The sequence below is a fragment of the Salvelinus alpinus genome, chromosome 30 (assembly GCF_045679555.1).
Source record: "Salvelinus alpinus chromosome 30, SLU_Salpinus.1, whole genome shotgun sequence".
NCBI lineage: Eukaryota > Metazoa > Chordata > Actinopteri > Salmoniformes > Salmonidae > Salvelinus > Salvelinus alpinus.
The window spans coordinates 10,229,238-10,237,653 of NC_092115.1; positions in this window are offsets into that span (position 1 = coordinate 10,229,238).

Sequence of the window (8,416 nt, forward strand, 5' to 3'; positions counted from 1 at the left end):
GTTGACTGTATAATTTGGAATGGAGGCCTGGTTCTCTGGGGAAATGTACCATCTGACAATGCCCCCTCGTCAGCACTTACCTTTGAAGATCTTCATCTGGTTGCAGTCACATTCAATTGAAAACTACCCACATCAAAAAAATCCCACTTCCTGGATGGATTTTCCTCAGGTTTTCGCCTGCCATATCAGTTCTGTTATACTCACAGACATAATTTTAACAGTTTTGGAAACTTTAGAGTGTGTTCTATCCAAATCTGCCCATTACATGCATATCCTAGCTTCCGGGCCTGAGTAACAGGCCGTTTACTTGGGGCACGCTTCTCATCCAGACGTTGAAATACTGCCCCCAAGCCATAAGAAGTTAAACTCCCTGTTCGAAGACTGATTTAAGTCTATCAATCACACAGCATCATCTGATTTAGGAATTTGCTGTGTGCCAGGCTTTTGTGAGAGACAATTGTCATGTAAAGCAGCATTGGTTTGTTTGTTTTCGTGTGAGATTAGTACTGTAAAGCCACATTGGTACTAGTGCTGATTCATTGAGTAAAGAAAGCAGAGATTACACACATAAAAACACTGACTACGACGTGATTTGAACACGCAACCTTCTGATCTGGAGTCAGACGCGCTACCGTTGCGCCACGAAGTCTTGGACAAATTGCATCTTTGGAGGGGATGCCTAGTTCAGATTTCGTTGACTGTATAATTTGGAATGGAGGCCTGGTTCTCTGGGGAAATGTACCATCTGACAATGCCCCCTCGTCAGCACTTACCTTTGAAGATCTTCATCTGGTTGCAGTCACATTCAATTGAAAACTACCCACATCAAAAAAATCCCACTTCCTGGATGGATTTTCCTCAGGTTTTCGCCTGCCATATCAGTTCTGTTATACTCACAGACATAATTTTAACCGTTTTGGAAACTTTAGAGTGTGTTCTATCCAAATCTGCCCATTACATGCATATCCTAGCTTCCGGGCCTGAGTAACAGGCCGTTTACTTGGGGCACGCTTCTCATCCAGACGTTGAAATACTGCCCCCAAGCCATAAGAAGTTAAACTCCCTGTTCGAAGACTGATTTAAGTCTATCAATCACACAGCATCATCTGATTTAGGAATTTGCCGTGTGCCAGGCTTTTGTGAGAGACAATTGTCATGTAAAGCAGCATTGGTTTGTTTGTTTTCGTGTGAGATTAGTACTGTAAAGCCACATTGGTACTAGTGCCGATTCATTGAGTAAAGAAAGCAGAGATTACACACATAAAAACACTGACCACGACGTGATTTGAACACGCAACCTTCTGATCTGGAGTCAGACGCGCTACCGTTGCGCCACGAAGTCTTGGACAAATTGCATTTTTGGAGGGGATGCCTAGTTCAGATTTCGTTGACTGTATAATTTGGAATGGAGGCCTGGTTCTCTGGGGAAATGTACCATCTGACAATGCCCCCTCGTCAGCACTTACCTTTGAAGATCTTCATCTGGTTGCAGTCACATTCAATTGAAAACTACCCACATCAAAAAAATCCCACTTCCTGGATGGATTTTCCTCAGGTTTTCGCCTGCCATATCAGTTCTGTCATACTCACAGACATAATTTTAACCGTTTTGGAAACTTTAGAGTGTGTTCTATCCAAATCTGCCCATTACATGCATATCCTAGCTTCCGGGCCTGAGTAACAGGCCGTTTACTTGGGGCACGCTTCTCATCCAGACGTTGAAATACTGCCCCCAAGCCATAAGAAGTTAAACTCCCTGTTCGAAGACTGATTTAAGTCTATCAATCACACAGCATCATCTGATTTAGGAATTTGCCGTGTGCCAGGCTTTTGTGAGAGACAATTGTCATGTAAAGCAGCATTGGTTTGTTTGTTTTCGTGTGAGATTAGTACTGTAAAGCCACATTGGTACTAGTGCTGATTCATTGAGTAAAGAAAGCAGAGATTACACACATAAAAACACTGACTACGACGTGATTTGAACACGCAACCTTCTGATCTGGAGTCAGACGCGCTACCGTTACGCCACGAAGTCTTGGACAAATTGCATCTTTGGAGGGGATGCCTAGTTCAGATTTCGTTGACTGTATAATTTGGAATGGAGGCCTGGTTCTCTGGGGAAATGTACCATCTGACAATTCCCCCTCGTCAGCACTTACCTTTGAAGATCTTCATCCTGTTGCAGTCACATTCAATTGAAAACTACCCACATCAAAAAAATCCCACTTCCTGGATGGATTTTCCTCAGGTTTTCGCCTGCCATATCAGTTCTGTTATACTCACAGACATAATTTTAACAGTTTTGGAAACTTTAGAGTGTGTTCTATCCAAATCTGCCCATTACATGCATATCCTAGCTTCCGGGCCTGAGTAACAGGCCATTTACTTGGGGCACGCTTCTCATCCAGACGTTGAAATACTGCCCCCAAGCCATAAGAAGTTAAACTCCCTGTTCGAAGACTGATTTAAGTCTATCAATCACACAGCATCATCTGATTTAGGAATTTGCTGTGTGCCAGGCTTTTGTGAGAGACAATTGTCATGTAAAGCAGCATTGGTTTGTTTGTTTTCGTGTGAGATTAGTACTGTAAAGCCACATTGGTACTAGTGCCGATTCATTGAGTAAAGAAAGCAGAGATTACACACATAAAAACACTGACCACGACGTGATTTGAACACGCAAGCTTCTGATCTGGAGTCAGACGCGCTACCGTTGCGCCACGAAGTCTTGGACAAATAGCATTTTTGGAGGGGATGCCTAGTTCAGATTTCGTTGACTGTATAATTTGGAATGGAGGCCTGGTTCTCTGGGGAAATGTACCATCTGACAATGCCCCCTCGTCAGCACTTACCTTTGAAGATCTTCATCTGGTTGCAGTCACATTCAATTGAAAACTACCCACATCAAAAAAATCCCACTTCCTGGATGGATTTTCCTCAGGTTTTCGCCTGCCATATCAGTTCTGTTATACTCACAGACATAATTTTAACCGTTTTGGAAACTTTAGAGTGTGTTCTATCCAAATCTGCCCATTACATGCATATCCTAGCTTCCGGGCCTGAGTAACAGGCCGTTTACTTGGGGCACGCTTCTCATCCAGACGTTGAAATACTGCCCCCAAGCCATAAGAAGTTAAACTCCCTGTTCGAAGACTGATTTAAGTCTATCAATCACACAGCATCATCTGATTTAGGAATTTGCCGTGTGCCAGGCTTTTGTGAGAGACAATTGTCATGTAAAGCAGCATTGGTTTGTTTGTTTTCGTGTGAGATTAGTACTGTAAAGCCACATTGGTACTAGTGCTGATTCATTGAGTAAAGAAAGCAGAGATTACACACATAAAAACACTGACTACGACGTGATTTGAACACGCAACCTTCTGATCTGGAGTCAGACGCGCTACCGTTGCGCCACGAAGTCTTGGACAAATTGCATCTTTGGAGGGGATGCCTAGTTCAGATTTCGTTGACTGTATAATTTGGAATGGAGGCCTGGTTCTCTGGGGAAATGTACCATCTGACAATGCCCCCTCGTCAGCACTTACCTTTGAAGATCTTCATCTGGTTGCAGTCACATTCAATTGAAAACTACCCACATCAAAAAAATCCCACTTCCTGGATGGATTTTCCTCAGGTTTTCGCCTGCCATATCAGTTCTGTTATACTCACAGACATAATTTTAACAGTTTTGGAAACTTTAGAGTGTGTTCTATCCAAATCTGCCCATTACATGCATATCCTAGCTTCCGGGCCTGAGTAACAGGCCGTTTACTTGGGGCACGCTTCTCATCCAGACGTTGAAATACTGCCCCCAAGCCATAAGAAGTTAAACTCCCTGTTCGAAGACTGATTTAAGTCTATCAATCACACAGCATCATCTGATTTAGGAATTTGCTGTGTGCCAGGCTTTTGTGAGAGACAATTGTCATGTAAAGCAGCATTGGTTTGTTTGTTTTCGTGTGAGATTAGTACTGTAAAGCCACATTGGTACTAGTGCTGATTCATTGAGTAAAGAAAGCAGAGATTACACACATAAAAACACTGACTACGACGTGATTTGAACACGCAACCTTCTGATCTGGAGTCAGACGCGCTACCGTTGCACCACGAAGTCTTGGACAAATTGCATCTTTGGAGGGGATGCCTAGTTCAGATTTCGTTGACTGTATAATTTGGAATGGAGGCCTGGTTCTCTGGGGAAATGTACCATCTGACAATGCCCCCTCGTCAGCACTTACCTTTGAAGATCTTCATCTGGTTGCAGTCACATTCAATTGAAAACTACCCACATCAAAAAAATCCCACTTCCTGGATGGATTTTCCTCAGGTTTTCGCCTGCCATATCAGTTCTGTTATACTCACAGACATAATTTTAACAGTTTTGGAAACTTTAGAGTGTGTTCTATCCAAATCTGCCCATTACATGCATATCCTAGCTTCCGGGCCTGAGTAACAGGCCGTTTACTTGGGGCACGCTTCTCATCCAGACGTTGAAATACTGCCCCCAAGCCATAAGAAGTTAAACTCCCTGTTCGAAGACTGATTTAAGTCTATCAATCACACAGCATCATCTGATTTTGGAATTTGCCGTGTGCCAGGCTTTTGTGAGAGACAATTGTCATGTAAAGCAGCATTGGTTTGTTTGTTTTCGTGTGAGATTAGTACTGTAAAGCCACATTGGTACTAGTGCCGATTCATTGAGTAAAGAAAGCAGAGATTACACACATAAAAACACTGACCACGACGTGATTTGAACACGCAAGCTTCTGATCTGGAGTCAGACGCGCTACCGTTGCGCCACGAAGTCTTGGACAAATTGCATTTTTGGAGGGGATGCCTAGTTCAGATTTCGTTGACTGTATAATTTGGAATGGAGGCCTGGTTCTCTGGGGAAATGTACCATCTGACAATGCCCCCTCGTCAGCACTTACCTTTGAAGATCTTCATCTGGTTGCAGTCACATTCAATTGAAAACTACCCACATCAAAAAAATCCCACTTCCTGGATGGATTTTCCTCAGGTTTTCGCCTGCCATATCAGTTCTGTTATACTCACAGACATAATTTTAACCGTTTTGGAAACTTTAGAGTGTGTTCTATCCAAATCTGCCCATTACATGCATATCCTAGCTTCCGGGCCTGAGTAACAGGCCGTTTACTTGGGGCACGCTTCTCATCCAGACGTTGAAATACTGCCCCCAAGCCATAAGAAGTTAAACTCCCTGTTCGAAGACTGATTTAAGTCTATCAATCACACAGCATCATCTGATTTAGGAATTTGCCGTGTGCCAGGCTTTTGTGAGAGACAATTGTCATGTAAAGCAGCATTGGTTTGTTTGTTTTCGTGTGAGATTAGTACTGTAAAGCCACATTGGTACTAGTGCTGATTCATTGAGTAAAGAAAGCAGAGATTACACACATAAAAACACTGACCACGACGTGATTTGAACACGCAACCTTCTGATCTGGAGTCAGACGCGCTACCGTTGCGCCACGAAGTCTTGGACAAATTGCATCTTTGGAGGGGATGCCTAGTTCAGATTTCGTTGACTGTATAATTTGGAATGGAGGCCTGGTTCTCTGGGGAAATGTACCATCTGACAATGCCCCCTCGTCAGCACTTACCTTTGAAGATCTTCATCTGGTTGCAGTCACATTCAATTGAAAACTACCCACATCAAAAAAATCCCACTTCCTGGATGGATTTTCCTCAGGTTTTCGCCTGCCATATCAGTTCTGTTATACTCACAGACATAATTTTAACAGTTTTGGAAACTTTAGAGTGTGTTCTATCCAAATCTGCCCATTACATGCATATCCTAGCTTCCGGGCCTGAGTAACAGGCCGTTTACTTGGGGCACGCTTCTCATCCAGACGTTGAAATACTGCCCCCAAGCCATAAGAAGTTAAACTCCCTGTTCGAAGACTGATTTAAGTCTATCAATCACACAGCATCATCTGATTTAGGAATTTGCTGTGTGCCAGGCTTTTGTGAGAGACAATTGTCATGTAAAGCAGCATTGGTTTGTTTGTTTTCGTGTGAGATTAGTACTGTAAAGCCACATTGGTACTAGTGCCGATTCATTGAGTAAAGAAAGCAGAGATTACACACATAAAAACACTGACCACGACGTGATTTGAACACGCAACCTTCTGATCTGGAGTCAGACGCGCTACCGTTGCGCCACGAAGTCTTGGACAAATTGCATCTTTGGAGGGGATGCCTAGTTCAGATTTCGTTGACTGTATAATTTGGAATGGAGGCCTGGTTCTCTGGGGAAATGTACCATCTGACAATGCCCCCTCGTCAGCACTTACCTTTGAAGATCTTCATCTGGTTGCAGTCACATTCAATTGAAAACTACCCACATCAAAAAAATCCCACTTCCTGGATGGATTTTCCTCAGGTTTTCGCCTGCCATATCAGTTCTGTTATACTCACAGACATAATTTTAACCGTTTTGGAAACTTTAGAGTGTGTTCTATCCAAATCTGCCCATTACATGCATATCCTAGCTTCCGGGCCTGAGTAACAGGCCGTTTACTTGGGGCACGCTTCTCATCCAGACGTTGAAATACTGCCCCCAAGCCATAAGAAGTTAAACTCCCTGTTCGAAGACTGATTTAAGTCTATCAATCACACAGCATCATCTGATTTAGGAATTTGCCGTGTGCCAGGCTTTTGTGAGAGACAATTGTCATGTAAAGCAGCATTGGTTTGTTTGTTTTCGTGTGAGATTAGTACTGTAAAGCCACATTGGTACTAGTGCTGATTCATTGAGTAAAGAAAGCAGAGATTACACACATAAAAACACTGACCACGACGTGATTTGAACACGCAACCTTCTGATCTGGAGTCAGACGCGCTACCGTTGCGCCACGAAGTCTTGGACAAATTGCATCTTTGGAGGGGATGCCTAGTTCAGATTTCGTTGACTGTATAATTTGGAATGGAGGCCTGGTTCTCTGGGGAAATGTACCATCTGACAATGCCCCCTCGTCAGCACTTACCTTTGAAGATCTTCATCTGGTTGCAGTCACATTCAATTGAAAACTACCCACATCAAAAAAATCCCACTTCCTGGATGGATTTTCCTCAGGTTTTCGCCTGCCATATCAGTTCTGTTATACTCACAGACATAATTTTAACAGTTTTGGAAACTTTAGAGTGTGTTCTATCCAAATCTGCCCATTACATGCATATCCTAGCTTCCGGGCCTGAGTAACAGGCCGTTTACTTGGGGCACGCTTCTCATCCAGACGTTGAAATACTGCCCCCAAGCCATAAGAAGTTAAACTCCCTGTTCGAAGACTGATTTAAGTCTATCAATCACACAGCATCATCTGATTTAGGAATTTGCTGTGTGCCAGGCTTTTGTGAGAGACAATTGTCATGTAAAGCAGCATTGGTTTGTTTGTTTTCGTGTGAGATTAGTACTGTAAAGCCACATTGGTACTAGTGCCGATTCATTGAGTAAAGAAAGCAGAGATTACACACATAAAAACACTGACCACGACGTGATTTGAACACGCAACCTTCTGATCTGGAGTCAGACGCGCTACCGTTGCGCCACGAAGTCTTGGACAAATTGCATCTTTGGAGGGGATGCCTAGTTCAGATTTCGTTGACTGTATAATTTGGAATGGAGGCCTGGTTCTCTGGGGAAATGTACCATCTGACAATGCCCCCTCGTCAGCACTTACCTTTGAAGATCTTCATCTGGTTGCAGTCACATTCAATTGAAAACTACCCACATCAAAAAAATCCCACTTCCTGGATGGATTTTCCTCAGGTTTTCGCCTGCCATATCAGTTCTGTTATACTCACAGACATAATTTTAACAGTTTTGGAAACTTTAGAGTGTGTTCTATCCAAATCTGCCCATTACATGCATATCCTAGCTTCCGGGCCTGAGTAACAGGCCGTTTACTTGGGGCACGCTTCTCATCCAGACGTTGAAATACTGCCCCCAAGCCATAAGAAGTTAAACTCCCTGTTCGAAGACTGATTTAAGTCTATCAATCACACAGCATCATCTGATTTAGGAATTTGCCGTGTGCCAGGCTTTTGTGAGAGACAATTGTCATGTAAAGCAGCATTGGTTTGTTTGTTTTCGTGTGAGATTAGTACTGTAAAGCCACATTGGTACTAGTGCCGATTCATTGAGTAAAGAAAGCAGAGATTACACACATAAAAACACTGACCACGACGTGATTTGAACACGCAACCTTCTGATCTGGAGTCAGACGCGCTACCGTTGCGCCACGAAGTCTTGGACAAATTGCATCTTTGGAGGGGATGCCTAGTTCAGATTTCGTTGACTGTATAATTTGGAATGGAGGCCTGGTTCTCTGGGGAAATGTACCATCTGACAATGCCCCCTCGTCAGCACTTACCTTTGAAGATCTTCATCTGG